Below are 19,694 nucleotides of genomic sequence, written 5' to 3' on the forward strand. Positions count from 1 at the left end.
TCTTATCCCCTGACCATCCACCACAGATAGCACCCCTCCATCCCTTGGCTGCCAGCCACCATTAGCTTAACCACCATCCCAGACTGTTCCCCAGTAGCTCTGCCCCCCCCCCCTCCTGCTGGACACCCCCTAGAGCCCTTCTACCAACTATCCACCACCACTTATAGGGGTTCACAAGGCTCAATATGTCTAAGGTGGCAGTTGTTCAGAGCTTGGCAACTTGGCAAGCCTCATCAGCTGCTGAGTACCAAAGTAGCTGCTACCTCTGATTTTAGTTCTTCCTATTGGAATTTCCTTCCACAGTAGTGGTCTGCTTTCCCCCCTTGCTCCTTTCGATGGAATCTGCTTTTGAGCAACAGACATTGCAGAGCCACACTGTATTGCACAAACTCAGGAGTGAGCATGCTGACTGACACAGTGATAGGATTCCTGCTAGTAGCAATCCCTCCAACCACCCACCAAGCATTCATCAATACTAGAAGCACCCCCCGACATTCGACTGCTGCTTCCACAGCCCCAGGGCTGGATTAACAATGGGGCGGATGGAGCTGCAGCTCCAGGCCCCCCATTGAAAATAGGCCCACCGCAGTGTATTGGCCCCAAACCGTCGGCATTACAATGAGTCACAGTGACTCATTGTATGCTGCTGCCAGACAGTGCTGATTATGTGACAAAAACTGCCAGGCCGGGATGGAGGAGGAGCCACTATCCCCTCTCAGCTCCTCCCCCCTGACTTTAGTGCTACTGATGAGGAGGACGGCCAGGCCACAGGGGGAGGACCGTAGGAGGGACACAGCAACGTAATGGCCGCACCACCTCCAAGCTTGTTTCGCGCACCCCACACCGCGCTGGCCGCCTCCCGCACTCCACAATCCGCTGGCTGCCTCATGTGCACCCATATTGTGCGGGCCGCCCACCGCACTGACAGCCTCCCGCGCTGGTCGCCTCCCGCACCGCACACTGCTTTGGCCAGCACACTCCCAGCCGCTGCCTGCTCCTCACACCACGCTGTCGTCCCCCCCGTCCGGCCGTCTTCCGCACCCCGGCCGCTTCTCACTTCTGCCCTGCTTCATGCTGGGCAGAAGTAAAGTCACAAAGAGCACTGCGCAACATGGAGCCACGGGAACAAACTGCAGCCGGTGCTGATGCTTGTAAGTGACTGCGCACAAACTCTCTCTCTCTCTCTCTCGATCCCCCCTCTCTCTTTCGATCTCTCCCTCTCTTGATCTCTCTGCCTCCCTCTCTCAATCCCTCTCTCTCTCTCAGGGCTACCTGTCAGAATGTATAAAAGAATATGGAACAAATGGTAATACAGGGTCCCTGGCGCATAATCCTCATAGACATATTTATACACTTAATAGTGCTAAGAAATAACTACTGTGTATATTTATGAAACATAGACGTGACATTTATTGCAGAAAAAAATATTTGAAACAATTAAAAACAATGCAAAATGAAGCAACTTTAGTGAGGTAGATATAAGCTGGGTGCCTTAGTAAAAGTGACTGGTGCTTGATTCCATATGCATTGGGAACAGTCTCACCGTTATTTGAAGGTGCGGTGGGCTAGCTTTAAAAGATAGCTGTGGAGTCCTAGGCTGAATAGCCTGGCACCACTGCACTCAGCGTTTTTCAGCAAGACACCTCCAGCTCCAAAAGAAAACTCGCCTCACTTCTCCTCCAAGCAACGCGTTTTGGTCGTATAATGACCTTTCTCAAGTGATGAGGCAGCATTGTCCTCATCACTGCGCTTTCAGAAAATACTATCTTTTTCATTTTGTCCAGAATGTATAAAAGAGGCTACCTTTTTCAGTGTATAAAAAAGGGGGTTCTTGGTGCAATGTATATAAGGGGCTACCTGTTGCAGTCTATATAAGGGGCTACCTGTCGCAATGTGTATAAGGGGCTACCTGTTGTAGTCTATATAAGGGGCTACCTGTCGCAATGTGTATAAAAAGGGGCTCTGCCTTGCACAATGTGTATAAAAAGGGGCTCTGCCTGGCGCAATGTGTATAAGGGGCTGTACCTGGCATATATAAGGGGTACTACTGTGTGGTGTAATGTGACTGACAGACACTATTGTGCGGTGTAATGTGAATTGGTACAATTATGTGGCCACGCCTCTTTCGGTGAAGCCACGCCCCAATATATTTTACACACGCCTTCGGCGTGCATTATCCCTTTTTTCAATGGGGAGAGGGGGTCGCCAAAGGAAACGTTCGCCCTGGGAGCCACAAGGTCTAGAACCAGCCCTGACTACAGCATATACAGACTAGGAGGAGGAAGGAGGGTGGGGGGGGGGCACATTGACACATATACAGACTAGGAGGGGAGGCGGCACACTAATACACATAACAGACTAGGAGGGGAGCGGGGGCAAACTGACGCATATACAGATTAGGAGGGGGCACACTGATGCATATAAAGACTAGGAGGGGAGGGGGGCACATTAACTGGTAGCGCATAGATCCCCTTTGCTGAAAGGACCTTTACCATAATACACTGGGTCAATGTCACCTGTGCCGAGTGAAGTGAGACTCCATACCCAAAGTGTGGCGAGTGAAGCAAGCCCGTGAAGGTACAATGGAGCCAAACTAACCCCCCCCCCCCCTTCCCCAAGAAAGTAACTTACAACAAACCTAGATTGGAGAAAAAATTCAAGTGCTGTAATGGCATAAGACAACTTCCACCCACAGCTGATGTCACATCTGGGTCCTTAAGGCGCTGGGGATATATATTCTACCCACACTAATGCATATACAGACTAGGAGGGGAGGGGGCAGAGCCGGTCCTAACCAATATGATGCCCTAGGCAAGATTTTGGCTGGTGCCCCCTAGCACCACCGCTGGTTCCGCCTCTGACCTTGTACCCCCTATATTTTAAATAGGAACAGTTCGCACATTTGGCGCACAGCCCAAAAAAGGGGTGTGTTTTTGTTGACAAGGGGCATGGCCACACAATAACCCAAATTCAAATTATGCCACACAGTACTGCAACTTTATTCACATATGATCATGCGATTGTGTCCATAATTCACATTACATCCCACAGTAGTATCACTTTACCTTATAAACGTTACTCCTCACAGTAGAGACCCTTATTCACATTACATTACACTGAATTGCTCCTTATTCACATTACACCACACCACACCCTATTGCTCTTTATTCACATTAGACGACAAAGTAGTGCCCTTTCTATACGCAACGCCACATAGTAGAGCACCTTATACACATAATGCCACACATTAGTAATGCATTTACACACATTCCACACAGTAAAGCCCCTTACACATATGAGACACCTTATTAATGTCCTTATAAACATAATGCACCTTACACATTATGACAACCTTTATTAATGCCCTTTTACACATAATGTCCCTTACCCATATGCTGCACATTATTAATGCCCTTATACACATAATAACACACATAGTGCCCCCTACACATTCGCTGCACATTATTAGTGCCCCTATACACATAATGACACACATACAGTAAAACCCTGTTACACATATGCTGCACATTATTAATGCCCTTATACACATAATGACACACATAGTGCCCCTTACACATATGTTGCACATTATTAATGCATTTTTACATGACACACATAATGCTCCTTACACATATTCCAAACACTACTGCACAACCAACCCACTCACATGCACACAGCACTCACACTGCTACTAACACTGTGACCTCTGCCTCTGCTTGGATACAGATATGTCCTCATAAATCTTTCCTCAATGCTAACGTCGGGAACACTTTTTTTTTAATGAAAATGCATCTTATTTGCTTTGCTATATGGCTAAGATACACAAGCAGCTTCTGCTGATTAAAATGATATGCAGCATGCCTATATACTGTGTGAGACAGTGACTGTATCTGCATATGAAATGCTACACACAGAATATAGGCATGCCGCATATCATTTTAATCAGAAGAAGCTGCTGATGCCCCTAGGCATATCAAATGCCCTAGGCAATTGCCTAGTTTGCCTATGCCTATGGCCGGCTCTGGGAGGGGGCACACTAATGCATATACTTTTATGGACACACTCCTTTTCAGTGGCCATGCCCCCTTTTTAGGCACACACAGCAATAATCCTGATTCATTTCCCATACCCCCACTTCGACGACCACTGTATGTATGGGTCTGTTGTTCTGCTCCTCTATTAAATGGTTGCAGGTAGGCACTAGCTATGACCTCCATAGAGATAGCACACCCATGGCACAGGCCACACACCCTATTTAGACCACCCCTACCACCGTGCTTGTCACACCTCCTGCCAAGTCACACAATAGGCCCTTCATACATTTCAGCTCCAGGCCCATGTGGACCTTAATCTGGCACAGCACAGCCCCCCTGGCCCACCACTGCCACTAGCACAACCTCCTCTTTCCAGGCCATCGGCCACTACCGTTGACCGCCTGCAACCATGAACCCTCCCTGACCGTGTTCAGTCAGGAGTGATTGTAATATGAGAGCACACATAGTGCTGCTAGCATCCACTCCCTGGCCACACCTCAGCTTTGATTCCTAAATTCAGCCTCTCCCACATCACAGACTGTGAAAAGAAGCAGAGACAGAGCGCCAGCTACAGAAAAAAAAGACACTTCCTCCAGGGAGGGGGAGGTTTGGGTTAGGCTGCAGAGGGGTTAGGGTTATGCTGTGGAGGGCGATGTTAGAGTTAGGCTGCAGGAGAGAGAAGTTAGGGTTAGGCTGCGGGAGAGGTGAGTTACAGTAGGGTTAGGATTAACCTGTTGGAATCCTGTTATCATTCTTGTGAGTGACAGGATTCTGACTGCCAGAATTTCTTACCCAACCCATTCAGAGCATACAAGACAGAAACACACATCTCTGTGGATCTGTGGCTGTGGACTGTTGAGACTCACACAGAAGTCAGCGGAATCTCCACTTGCAGCTAAATGGGTGTGACTGCACAGCAGTGGGTCATTTGTGCATAGAGTAGGATAAGTTTGTTGTGGGTGTGCCATGGGCGAGGATACAGAATTGTCAGCTATTCAAAGATGAGTGTACACAGTGTTCCAGTGTTTTCATAAAGATCTTTTATACCAAGGATAAGGCTGGTTCAAATGTGCTGATAATGATGACAGCTACTTTCACATGCAGATGTATAGGGGCTGTGCTGGCCCATAGATGCGGAAGATTCAAAATGTGGAAAGATCCACATTTTCCAGGCGACTCTGAACCAGGCCCTACTGTACTTCTTTCTATAGAGCAAGCTCAGTTGGGAATACAATTTGGATATCAGAATGGCAATATGCAAACCATATGAAAGTTAGGATCAAGCCATAAACACATTTTTTATATTTGGACATTCATATAATAATTAGATTAGGTATATAAATGCAATATACAGTAGCTATGCTATTCTTAGTCCATTGTCTTGTTGCTATCCTCCTCCAACAACAACATTTTTACTTGTAAAAAAATCCACCATTCAGTACACAACCACTGTAAGCTTATTTTTATGGTGCGGGAACTAGTAGCTCATTTACATGTGGAAATTACTGAGATGTAAAACAAAAACAAATAAGTGTGCACACCTTAGGGAAAACACTTTCATTTTTTCACTTAGATAAAGTACTTGGCTTAATCTCTGTAGAGAACAGAATTTCCTTAAAATTAAAACTGTAAGCCTGTATAAAACACTTCATAAACAAAAATATTAATTTGATTAATTAATGAGAGCTTAATAGATTTTACCAAATGGCGTTAATACCCTAAGGCTCTATATTAAAAATATGTTTTTCAAAACTCTCAGAGCTTTATTACTAACACGAAAGTACTGTGTTGTTTATTGTTTCAACATTTCATTTTTAAAACAATGCCATTGCTTCAATGTGAATCGTTTTATAACAAATTCAATTTACTGTTTGTGTTTCTCTGAGGATTTTCTTACTGTTGCTGCAGTATAGTCAGTACAAATAAACAATGGAATATTATTTTTCCTAGAAATACATTGGCTGTAATAATCAAAGTATCCCATTTTAAATGGTGAGCAAGTTTATATATACAGTATAGCATGTATTCGGCACTCCAGAGAAATTGTAAAATGTACCCGGTGCCTTCTTTATGTAATTGCTTACTATAGATACTTTTACAAAGACTGCTGCTTCTATATAAGCTAGGTATATATGTGTATGTGGGCGTTTTGTGTATATATCTTTTAAACTGTATAAAAATATTGCTTTAGTATCAGTTTCACTTACACGTTAGATATACTAGCTGTGAAACAGCATACAATATAAGTATATATAATGTTCATTGACACTGTGTGTTGACAAATATAGGGATGTGTTGGTTGCCTTAAGAGTGAGACATTTTTAGAAATGTATTCCATCATGTCTACTGTAGAGGGAGCCGTGAAGGAAGAGTATAAAAGAAGAAACTAGGGAGAGGGACAGTTGAACTGACTAGAGCAAGTGGGCAGAGAGGAACCTATCTGTTGGAGGTTTCCTTAGACCAGTGCATTACAACCTGAAAAACAGTGACAAGGGGTGGAGAGTGTTCACCCCTCCTCCAAGCTGCAGTTAGAAGGCAGGAAAAGATCTCAGGCAGATCCGCTGAACAGAGCACTTGTCTGGTAGCAGCTCTGATTATTGCAGCAACAAGGGAATGGAGATTCATAGGAGGAGACACAGGTACCACCTGGTAGGTGGGCCTTGGAGATTAACACAACAGAGGATGCGGCTACTCGGTCAGGCAAAGTAGGAGACTGAAAGTCGACCTGTCAGTCACTACTGGTGCTGCATTCAAAGTGAGCCTTTGGAAAGTCTCACAGTGGTTAGTGAGTAATTCCATAACATCCTGAACAAGAAGCCTTGTAACTTACATAAGGGACACTCACAGACTGCATCTAAGGATATTTCAGCGTTGAGATAGTTTGCTTAGCTTCTAAAAACCCTTCTACACAATAATATCTATCACTTAAAGTGTGTACTTGCAAGTAGTAAATGAGAACTTTGTCAAGGCATTTGAATATTAAGTTCTTTCAAGGATAGCCCCACTCATAGTGAAGATTAACCAAACAAGCTAAGGCTAAGAGCATTCAAAGAACAGTGACATGATACAGTAGAATATTGCCCACACAGCAGAGACTAAACACTAACTTTATAACTGCACACCACCTCATTAGAGGATAATACATTTTGCCCAGGAAATATCTCCTTATTTTTCAGAAACTATAGCTGTATTGTAATAGGTGTTGGTTAAATGGTTAATCACTACATGCTGTCTCTTAACTGTGTGTTATTGTGCATGACTTGTCTCTCTAAATTACATAACGTGTCTGAGTAAATATTATTTATCAAAGATCAGACTGTCTAGACTCCAGGTGCAAGACTTGTTTACATGCCTCTATGAAAGTATCAGCATGTGCACAAGTCTGTCACTGTGTTATTGGATTAGTGCTGCATGGCTGCATTGTACTTAGATATTGGTATTGGTCGCTGTTTGTCTTCTATCGCATGTACCTGGTTATATTCAATAAAACCTACTATGGTTTTGAATCTAGACTAACCTGCTTGCTCACATCAGCTACATACCTACCAACTTATAGGTCTCAGCCAATAATATGACGATTCTCGATGTCTATTAACATGAGATCTGGTTTCTATGCTCTGTGCTCCAATGTTTAAACACTAGCCAGTAACCACATACTGTAAGACTGGGAATGGGAGGTTAATCTGCATACCATACTTTACTAATATATCATTCATGTGTACCGGTACCATAACACAATACAATACTATGTATTTTGTTTGGTGTAAACTGTACACTGTTTATACCATATTGATAAAAGGTTATAGGAGTAGAAGACTGTGGAGCTTTAATAGGGGGATCATAGAGATTAAGAATTGTTAACCTATGCATTATAAGTGATACAGGAGTAAAAATCTAAGAAGGAATAGTAATGTTAGGAAAGAAAGATAGCTCAATTAGATTACTTCTGTTTAAAAATTATAACATTTTCAGTTACCTTTATTATTTAAGTTTCTTTTCTCTTACGTCCTAGAGGATGCTGGGGACTCCGTAAGGACCATGGGGATAGATGGGCTCCGCAGGAGACATGGGCACTTTAAGAAAGACTTTTGATCTGGGTGTGCACTGGCTCCTCCCTCTATGCCCCTCCTCCAGACCTCAGTTTACTACTGTGCCCAGAGGAGACTGGGTGCTTTTCAGGGAGCTCTTCTGAGCTTTCTGACAGAAAGTATATTTGTTAGGTTTTTATTTTCAGGGAGCCTGCTGGCAACAGACTCCCTGCATCGAGGGACTGAGGGGAGAGAAGCAGACCTACTTCTGTGAATTTCAAGGCTCTGCTTCTTAGGCTACTGGACACCATTAGCTCCAGAGGGAGTCGGAACACAGGTCTCACCCTGGAGTTCGTCCCGGAGCCGCGCCGCCATCCTCCTCACAGAGCCGGAAGATAGAAGCCGGGTGAGTATGAGAAGAAAAGAAGACTTTAGAGGCGGCAGCAGACTTCATGATCTTCACTGAGGTAATGCACAGTGGTGAAGCTGTGTGCCATTGCTCCCATACACCTCACACACGGCAGTCACTGTAAGGGTGCAGGGCACAGGGGGGGTGCCCTGGGCAGCATATAAACCTCTTTTCTGGCAAAAATAGTATATATACAGCTGGCCACTGTATATATATATAAGAGCCCCCGCCAGTTTTCAGTATATTTGAGCGGGACAGAAGCCCGCCGCCGAGGGGGCGGGGCTTCTCCCTCAGCACTCACCAGCGCCATTTTCTCCACAGCACAGCACTGAGAGGAAACTCCCCGGACTCTCCCCTGCTTAATCCACGGTAAAAGAGGGTTTTGAAGAAGAGGGGGGCACATAATTGGTGCATTTATAAATTACAAACAGCGCTACTGGGTAAACATATAATTATATAGTGTTTTTTCCTGGGTCATATAGTGCTGGGGTGTGTGCTGGCATACTCTCTCTCTGTCTCTCGAAAGGGCCTTGTGGGGGAACTGTCTTCAGATAAGAGGATCCCCTGAGTGTGTGGTGTGTTGGTACGTGTGTGTCGGCATGTCTGAGGAAGAAGGCTTTCAGGAGGAGGAGGAGGTAAAAATGAATGAGGTGTCTCCATCGACAACGCCGACACCTGACTGGATGGATATGTGGAATGTTTTAAGTGCTAATGTAAATTTATTGCACAAAAGATTAGACAAAGCTGAAGCCAGGGTACAGCCAGGGACTCAACCCATGCCTGCCCCTATGTCGCAGGGACCTTCGGGGTCTCAAAAGCGCCCACTATCCCAAATTGTTGACACAGATACCGACACGGATTCTGACTCCAGTATCGACTACGATGATACAAAGTTGCAGCCAAAATTAGCTAAATGTATTCGATATATGATTATTGCAATAAAAGATGTTTTGCATATCACAGAGGAACCCCCTGTCCCTGACACGAGGGTACACATGTATAAGGGAAAGAAACCTGAGGTAACTTTTCCCCCCTCACAGGAGTTGAACGAATTATGTGAAAAGGCTTGGGAATCTCCAGACAAAAAACTGCAGATTCCCAAAAGGATTCTTATGGCGTATCCTTTCCCGCCAACGGACAGGATACGGTGGGAATCCTCCCCTAGGGTGGATAAAGCATTGACACGCTTATCCAAAAAGGTAGTGCTACCATCCCAAGATACGGCTACCCTCAAGGATTCTGCGGACCGCAAGCAGGAGGTTACCTTGAAGTCCATTTACACACATTCTGGTACCTTACTCAGACCGGCGATTGCGTCGGCCTGGGTTTGTAGCGCGGTAGCAGCATGGACAGATACCTTATCAGCGGAAATTGAGACCCTAGATAAGGACCATTTTGTTGACCCTAGGGCATATAAAAGATGCTGTCCTATATATGAGAGATGCTCAAAGAGACATTAGTCTACTGGGTTCTAGAATCAACGCTATGTCGATTTCTGCTAGACGAGTTCTATGGACCCGGCAATGGACAGGTGATGCCGACTCAAAGAGGCATATGGAGGTATTACCTTACAAGGGTGAGGAATTGTTTGGGAAGGTCTCTCGGACCTGGTCTCCACAGCTACAGCTGGTAAATCATTTTTTTTGCCTTATATTCCCTCACAGCCTAAGAAAGCGCCACATTATCAAATGCAGTCCTTTCGATCAAAAAGAAACAAGAAAGTACAAGGTGCATCCTTTCTTGCCAGAGGTAAGGGCAGAGGAAAAAAGCTGCACAACACAGCTAGTTCCTAGGAACAGAAGTCCTCCCCAGCCTCTACAAAATCCACCGCATGATGCTGGGGCTCCGCTAAAGGAGTACGCCCCAGTGGGGGCACTTCTTCGAGTTTTCAGCCAGATCTGGGTTCACTCGCAGGTGGATCCCTGGGCAATAGATATTGTTTCTCAGGGTTACAAGCTGGAATTCGAAGAGGTGCCTCCTCGCCGGTTTTTCAAATCGGCCCTACCATCTTCTCCCCAGGAAAGGGAGATAGTGTTAAATGCAATTCACAAATTGTATCTTCAACAGGTGGTGGTCAAGGTTCCCCTGCTTCAACAAGGAAGGGGATATTACTCGACCCTGTTTGTAGTCCCGAAACCGGACGGTTCGGTCAGACCCATATTAAATTTCTAATCCCTGACCCTATACTTGAAAAGGTTCAAGTTCAAGATAGAATCGCTGAGAGCGGTCATCTCCAGCCTGGAAGAGGGGGATTTTGTGGTATCTCTGGACATAAAGGATGCATACCTTCATGTTCACATTTATCCACCTCATCAGGCGTACCTAAGATTTGCGGTACAGGGTTGTCATTACCAATTTCAGACGTTGCCGTTTGGTCTCTCCACGGCCCCGAGAATTTTCACCAAGGTAATGGCGGAAATGATGGTGCTCCTGCGAAAGCAAGGTGTCACAATTATCCCGTACTTGGACGATCTCCTCATAAAAGCGAGATCACGAGAGCAGTTGCTGAACAGCGTATCACTTTCACTGAAGGTGTTACAGCAACACGGCTGGATTCTCAATATCCCCAAGTCGCAGTTGGTTCCTACGACTCGTCTGACTTTCTTGGGCATGATTCTGGATACGGACCAGAAAAGGGTTTATCTACCGATAGAAAAGGCCCAGGAACTCATGACTCTGGTCAGGAACCTATTGAAACCAAAACAGGTGTCAGTGCATCACTACACTCGAGTCCTGGGAAAGATGGTGGCATCATACGAGGCCATTCCCTTCGGCAGGTTCCATGCGAGGATCTTCCAATGGGACCTACTGGACAAGTGGTCCGGGTCACATCTACAGATTCATCAGTTGATCACACTGTCCCCCTGGGCCAGGGTATCTCTCCTGTTGTGGCTGCAAAGTGCTCACCTTCTAGAGGGCCGCAGGTTCGGCATTCAGGACTGGATCCTGGTGACCACGGATGCGAGCCTCCGAGGTTGGGGAGTAGTCACACAGGGAAGAAATTTCCAAGGTCTTTGGTCAAGTCAGGAGACTTGTCTTCACATCAACATCCTGGAACTAAGGGCCATATACAACGCCCTACGGCAAGCGGAGACCTTACTTCGCGACCAACCAGTTCTGATCCAGTCAGACAACGTCACCGCAGTAGCTCATGTAAACCACCAAGGCGGCACAAGGAGCTGAGCGGCAATGGCGGAAGCCACCAGAATTCTTCGCTGGGCGGAGAATCATGTAAGCGCACTGTCAGCAGTGTTCATTCCGGGAGTGGACAACTAGGAAGCAGACTTCCTCAGCAGACACGACCTGCATCCAGGAGAGTGGGGACTTCATCAGGAAGTCTTCGCACAGATTGCAAGTCGGTGGGGACTGGCCCAGATAGACATGATGGCGTCCCGCCTCAACAAAAAGCTACAGAGGTATTGCGCCAGGTCAAGAGACCCTCAGGCAGTAGCTGTAGACGCCCTAGTGACACCGTGGGTGTTCCGGTCGGTATATGTATTTCCTCCTCTTCCTCTCATACCCAAGGTGTTGAGAATAGTAAGAAAAAGAGGAGTGAGAACAATCCTCATTGTTCCAGATTGGCCTGGTATCCAGAAGGACCTGGTATCGGGATCTGCAGGAAATGCTCACAGAAGATCCATGGCCTCTTCCTCTAAGACAGGACCTGTTGCAACAGGGGCCCTGTCTATTCCAAGACTTACCGCGGCTGCGTTTGACGGCATGGCGGTTGAACGCCAGATCCTAGCGGAAAAGGGTATTCCAGATGAGGTCATTCCTACGCTGATAAAGGCTAGGAAGGACGTGACATCTAAACATTATCACCGTATATGGCGAAAATATGTTTCTTGGTGTGAGGCCAGGAATGCTCCTATGAAAGAATTCCATCTGGGCCGCTTCCTTCACTTCCTACAAACTGGAGTGAATTTGTGAAGGGAGTACTGCATATTCAGCCTCCTTTTGTACCTCCGGTGGCGCCTTGGGACCTTAACGTGGTGTTAAGTTTCCTTAAGTCACACTGGTTTGAACCACTTAAAACGGTGGAGTTGAAATATCTCACTTGGAAGGTGGTCATGTTATTAGCCTTGGCTTCGGCTAGGCGAGTGTCGGATTAGCGGCTTTATCATATAAAAGCCCTTATCTGGTTTTCCATATGGATAGAGCGGAACTGCGGACCCGTCCTCAATTCCTGCCAAAAGTGGTCTCATCCTTTCATATGAACCAACCTATTGTGGTGCCTGTGGCTACGCGTGACTTGGAGGATTCCGAGTCCCTTGATGTGGTCAGGGCTTTGAAAATTTACGTGGCCAGAACGGCTAGAGTCAGAAAAACAGAAGCACTGTTTGTCCTGTATACAGCCAATAAGATTTGCTTCAAAGCAAACTATTGCTCGCTGGATCTGTAACACGATTCAGCAGGCGCATTCTACGGCGGGATTGCCGTTACTTAAATCGGTCAAGGCCCATTCCACTAGGAAGGTGGGCTCTTCTTGGGCGGCTGCCCGAGGGGTCTCGGCACTACAGCTGTGCCGAGCTGCTACTTGGTCGGGTTCAAACACCTTTGCAAAGTTCTATAAGTTCGATACCCTGGCTGAGGAGGACCTCCTGTTTGCTCAATCGGTGCTGCAGAGGCATCCGCACTCTCCCGCCCGTTTGGGAGCTTTGGTATAATCCCCATGGTCCTTACGGAGTCCCCAGCATCCTCTAGGACGTAAGAGAAAATAAGATTTTAAACCTACCGGTAAATCTTTTTCTCGTAGTCCGTAGAGGATGCTGGGCGCCCGTCCCAAGTGTGGACTACTTCTGCAAGACTTGTATATAGTTATTGCTTACATAAGGGCTATGTTATAGTTATCATCGGTCTTGGACTGATGCTATGTTGTTTTCATACTGTTAACTGGGTAGTATATCACAAGTTATATGGTGTGATTGGTGTGGCTGGTATGAATCTTGCCCTTGGATTAACAAAAATCCTTTCCTCGTACTGTCCGTCTCCTCTGGACACAGTTTCTCTAACTGAGGTCTGGAGGAGGGGCATAGAGGGAGGAGCCAGTGCACACCCAGATCTAAAGTCTTTCTTAAAGTGCCCATGTCTCCTGCAGAGCCCGTCTATCCCCATGGTCCTTACGAAGTCCCCAGCATCCTCTACGGACTACGAGAAAAAGATTTACCCGTAGGTTTAAAATCTTATTATATAGCACAGCAAATTCCGTAGCGCTTTACAAATGGAATCAAAAGTGATAAAGCAAACCTGGGCAATAACAGTCGCAGAGGTATGTAAACATATGAAACTATATTATATCCTCTAATAACTTCCTCCTAGTAGGAATCTACTATTGGTTCACATGTTGATCTTGTTGAATAAATATTACCTACCTGAGCAAAATTATTGTGTAATATAGTGAAAGTTGATTCTGTTACAGGTGTTATATGGTGTTATGGCTATATAGATCATGAAGAGCTACCATTATGTCCATTTCAAAGGCACTTCATGGCCATTGCTGCTAGTTAATTTGCTCCTCTCGGAGTGCACAGACAAAGGTCTCTCCTCTCACATGGCCCTAAAGTGTAAAACTAGCTTTGTTATTTAAATATCATTATAGTGAGAGTGGTCAGCTGCAGTTACACTGGCTTTACATGCACTGAACCAGATGTGAATATTCACCTGTATGCCACTTGTACCAGTACTGACTTTGATGGATCTCTGCATACAGTACACATAACTCAGCATAGCCCGCATTTCCGTCTAAACACTCTAGCCAAGTTATGCTCCTTAAGCTACAACTAAAGATGTGACTGAGATCTGTATAAGTCTGAATTGCCCATAGAAGCGTATTCTCGCCTATGGAGCATTTTGAAGATACCAGGTTCCAAATCACTCATGCATGATGGTAGATGAAAAACCAACAGTGGTTTATTGAACAGAATGGGTTATAAACAGTTCAACACACTTCTGTAATCCAATTTCACATGACAATTACCACTATAAACTCCTGACAGAACATTACTTCTTAGTCTAGGAGCAGAGAATCTCTTCCAGCAACACATAGTCCCAGATAAATCCAATATAATGGGTTCCACAGCAGATCCCTGGCAGAACATTACTTCTTAGCCTAGGGTCAAAGAATCATGTATGCCAAATCTAGTAGATCGCTCACTTCACTGCTGTGTGAAGTGAGCAGCCTCCCGTCCCGTCCCCCCTCGCTCAGCACACATTGCACTGTGTGCTGAGCGGAGGGAGAGATGTGTGCTGAGCGGTCTGTGTAAGATCGCTCAGCACACATCTCCCCCGTGTATACAGGGCTTAACATGAATACATTATCTAAAAGGTAACAGATAAAATAACACAAATGCATATATTAACAATATTAAGGTTGATTTAAACACAATATTGGGTGAGCAGCAATGGACATGTTGTGGAGAATGAACAGACACATTGAATGTATAGGGATATGTGGTCAAAAAGTATATATTTGACATGAGGCATCGATATATTAATTGTTACAAACCCATTTGCTTACATTTCTCTGCCACTTTTTAGACCCAATGTCCTGGCAAGTTATAGGTACAGTCTTCAATGTCCAAGTGAGTCTGTTGGGACAATCCATTAAGTCTTTCCTAGGGTTTGGTGAGAGGGTAATCAGCAGTTCACAGTTCTCTCCCAGGATTCCAAGTTTGCTGGATCCCCAAATCAACAGTTCCTATATCCACTGTGCACTCATGTATTGATTGGAACTTCCTTGGCCCGTACAGTGTCAATGTTCTGCTGAAAGCTGCTTAAAGTACCATTAGCAGCCAACATTGCAGAATGGATGGGAGACTTTGCCGGCTTGTCTGATTGGACTTCCAGTCCTGAGGTGCCAGTTTTGGTCAATCATTCTTTCCTCTGTGGAAAGTCGCCATCCCCTACACCAGTAACTATCCCTCTTTCTCCTATACCAACTAGGTGCTGTCATTCTATCACTAGATGTGTTGGTCGCTGTCTGTCTCTTCTGTCACCATCTTCCTGCCATCCCTCCCTTACTAGCTGAGTCAACCTCCCCAACCTGCTCCCTTCTCCAGAACTGCCATCTACGGGGATACTGTGGTCTATTCTCACTAGTTGGGCTCACTGACAGAATTAACAAGCAGTAATTTACATTTCTTTCCCTCCGCTGTCTACCAATCTCTTGTTTCTTTCCAGCTTCTTCATAATCATGTCCTTTCCTCTGCTGAAAGGCTACACACCCAGTTATGTAGAGTTTTGCATCCCTGTCAGGTAGGTCAGGTTCAATAGTACTCATTGCCAAACGTTCAGGGGTTGTAGTGGCTGATCCATCCAGAACACCCAGTGCTGGGTTTGAAGTGTCAGAAATGTTGGAGGTTTCTGCTTTGGTAGCACAGGCCTGGCTGTGAGTGACAGCTCCCACAAAGTAACTAGCGAACCCTTAGCCTAAGTCGTTACCTAAAATCACAGAGGTTGATAATCCCTCCAGCAAGCCCACATTCACCTCTCCTGAACCCTGGCCCCAATGCAAATGAACTCGAACCATTAGTATAACCATCATCTGGCCTCCTGCCATCAAAATTTTGATTTTGTGGTTCTTTAGCCATTGATCCAGTGGAACTAAAGTGGACCAAACCAGGGTAATAGAGGCGCCTGAGTCCCGGAGGCCCTGCAGGTTCTGGCCATTAACTTTGACGGGCTGTAGGTGACCCTCTATATTTGCTGGGGTAGCCTTCCTGAGTATCGCTACTATCTCTACCTGATAAACTACTTCCTCTGCCTCTAGCACATCAGGATAGTAGTACCCCTCCCCACCCTCAACTGATGTATCCTGACACATTGCCACCCAGGCACGGCTGGTCTTGCTCCCAACAATGTCCCTCTTCCTTGTGGGCACTCTTGGTATATGTGCCCTGGTTGTTGGCAAGTGTAACACCTTCTGGAGTCAGATAGTCATGGACTGCGAGGTCTGGGTGCACGAGGGTGTATCGCTGGAATTACGGGGCGACACGGTGCATGAAGTAGTAGAGGGTGTATCTTGAGCAGGTGGAGGCATTCGAACAGGCATCCATTTTCCTCTGCTAGTCCTCCTCCATTGGCGGATGGTTAACCAGAAATTCATCAGCCAGTGCTGCTGCTGCTTCTAGGTCTATGGGGTTTCTGTCCCCAACCCACTCTCGGACTTCTGAAGCCATTTTGTTCATTAGTTGCTCCAATATGAAGAGATTTTGAATGTCCTTTGCAGTTGTGGCTTGTTTCCCTTCTAGCCACCGATCACTGTTCCTTTGCAATAAACTACTAAATTCCCTGAACGAAGAATCTCCACTTTTTGCCATGGATCAGAACTTAGTGTGCTAGGATTCGGTGGTAACCACATACTGAGCCAACAATGCTCTCCGAATCTCCTGGTAGTCTCTCCTTGCTCTTGGCTCAAGGCATGGTATGCTTCCTGAGCTCGACCCATCAAACTAGGCACTAAATAGTTTGACCACTTCCTCCCAGGTATATAATGCATATTCATCATGGACTCAAATACCTGAAGGAGCATGTCAGTATAATGGCTGATTCCACAAAGCGCAGGGTGTTCTAAGTCCCATTGCACCAATTTTTCGGTTAGGGACCCCTTGGTATCCACTGTGTTGATTACAATTTTTCTTGCATGACACAGTTCTTGCAGGACTCCCTTCTTGTTGTGTGTGTAGGTTTGTGCTGCTGCCTCCATTCTGCTGTGATATCTTGCTTAAATGTTTGTAACCTGAGTGATCCCACTGCTACCCCAGAATGTGAAGATACTGGGTTCCAAATCACTCAGTCACGGTGGTAGATGAAAAACCAACAGTGGTTTATTGAACAGAATGGGTTATAAACCGTTCAGCACACTTCTGTAATCCAATTCCACATTACAATTTCTACTACAAACTACTTCTTAGTCTAGGAGCAGGGAATCTCTTCCAGCAACACAGAGTCCCAGATAAATCCAATATAATGGGTTCCACAGCAGATCCTTAGCAGAACATTCCTTCTTAGCCTAGGGTCAAAGAATCTCCCTTCAGCTCTCTGGGTAGCTCTACTTATACCCCCAGAAGCTTCATATTGCAGGAGTGTGTTTGACTTCTTTGTTTTACGATTTTAAGGCATTGGAATACAATACATATTCTAAGGTGATTACATCAGTCAGAGAGACCTTATCTGGTCATCTTACTGTTGGACAATATGGAGTAAAGCACAAGGGACAATGGTACTTTATATGAGTCAATCTTTAAGTGTCCACTGTGGTGTTAGGAAACAATAGGAAACTAGGTCTAACATGAATACATTAGTTCACTGCTGTATGAAGTGAGAAGCCCACCCCCCTCGCTCAGCACGCATTGCGCTATATGCTGAGCAGGGGGAGAGACGTGTGCTGAGCGGTCTGTGCTAGATCACTTAGCACACATCTCCCCCTTGTGTACAGGGCTTAACATGAATACATTATCTAAAAGGTAAAATAACACAATTGCATATATCAGAGGTTCCCAAACTGTGTGCCATGGCTCCCTGGGGTGCCTTAGGACACTTGCAGGGGTGCCCTGGGTTGGTGGTCCAGGACCAATTCAAATTATTCATGGTCAATGTAATAGGCAAAACCAGTGCTGGTGGCTGCCAGTCATAAAATATGTGGCCAAACAGAAGCAAATCTTGTCCCCCACCACACAACTGACCCTATGGATGACATATAAACGCAATCTACTTAATGTAATATTTATTTCTAAATTTCTCAATAAGAAATTTTATTCCTAGGGGTGCCGTGAAAAAAAATCTGATATTCTAGGGCGCCGTGATTCAAAAAAGTTTGGAAACCACTGGCATATATTAACAATAATAAGGTTGATTTAAACACAATATTGGGTGAGCCGCAATGGACATGTTATGAAGAAGGGGTTAAAAAGTACATATTTGACATGAGGCATAGATATATAAATTGTCACAGACCTATTTCCTCACATTTCTCTCCCACTTTTTAGACCCAATGTCCTGGCAAGTTGTAGGCTTATGGGGATAAAAAGTACATATTTGACATGGGAAATGAGGCATATATATATATATATATATATATTGTCACAGACCTCTCATTTCCTTACAAGCATGCACAGTGCTGAAAAGCACAAGATTAGTCCACAACACGGATTTGTGTGCAACTTGCATTTGGCCCTATATCTTCCCCCCACCCACCCACTATTATCTGTTTGAAAACACAAGTTTTAATTATATCATAAATGTAAGGTGGTGATGTACAGAATGTAGACAATGAGTAGGGTACCTTTCTTATCATATACCTAAGAGAGGAAGTTTTCCCTATTGCGGGCACACACGGACAATGCAAAATTTACTTATAGTCAAATATAAATTGATAATTGACCACTAGTTATAAAATATAGCTTTCATTAATTCATTAAGAAAAGAAGTTTGACAAATATAGTGCAAGTGAAAAACTGTATATGTGAACAAATTAAATGTGAATTAAAATACTGAGCTACTCTACTCTATTCCAAGTGTTTCAAATGTTGTAACAAATTATTTGCTACACTTCACTCCTGCATATAGAAACCGCGGTCAGCATGTTAGTGCCGAGACGCGCATCATTGGGGACACTGGCGGGTGTCATCTAGAGTGTTAGGATACCCCACTAATGTGTTGGTGCAGTACAACCCCCTATACTATTAAATAGATTAAGCGATCAGATGTGGAGGGGCTCATTCAAATACTAATTAGTAAACCATGAACAGCCGTATTGGATGGGGAAATGAACCCTGCACTCTGCCACCTTCTTAGATGGGATTCTCTGCTGTAATGGATATTAAGAATGAGACAACTTTGAAAGTGTAGTATATACATGAGACAGGAATCCCATCATATATTATTATAAAAACAGCAATTTGGGGTATTGCCACCTTAAACACGGGGGATACATCACCTACACAGAGATTAGCCACATCAGGCTACCCCTATATTGTGAATGGTTAACAACATTATTGTACCGGGACCTAAATAAACTGACTTAATGAAATATTGAATTCTCTGATGATGCCTATTAGTAGTGACCACACACTAAGACACATGTTAACACTGTAGTAGTTTATTGTTAGCAGCATAAATTAGAGCTATAATATCATCAATTAGTGTGATAAGAATTACACACTGGAGTATATAACCATTTTACAACAGTGATTTATGTCAGAGGAATGAGAGGAATAAGTGTCC

Source organism: Pseudophryne corroboree, chromosome 6 (assembly GCF_028390025.1).
Source record: "Pseudophryne corroboree isolate aPseCor3 chromosome 6, aPseCor3.hap2, whole genome shotgun sequence".
Taxonomy (NCBI): domain Eukaryota; kingdom Metazoa; phylum Chordata; class Amphibia; order Anura; family Myobatrachidae; genus Pseudophryne; species Pseudophryne corroboree.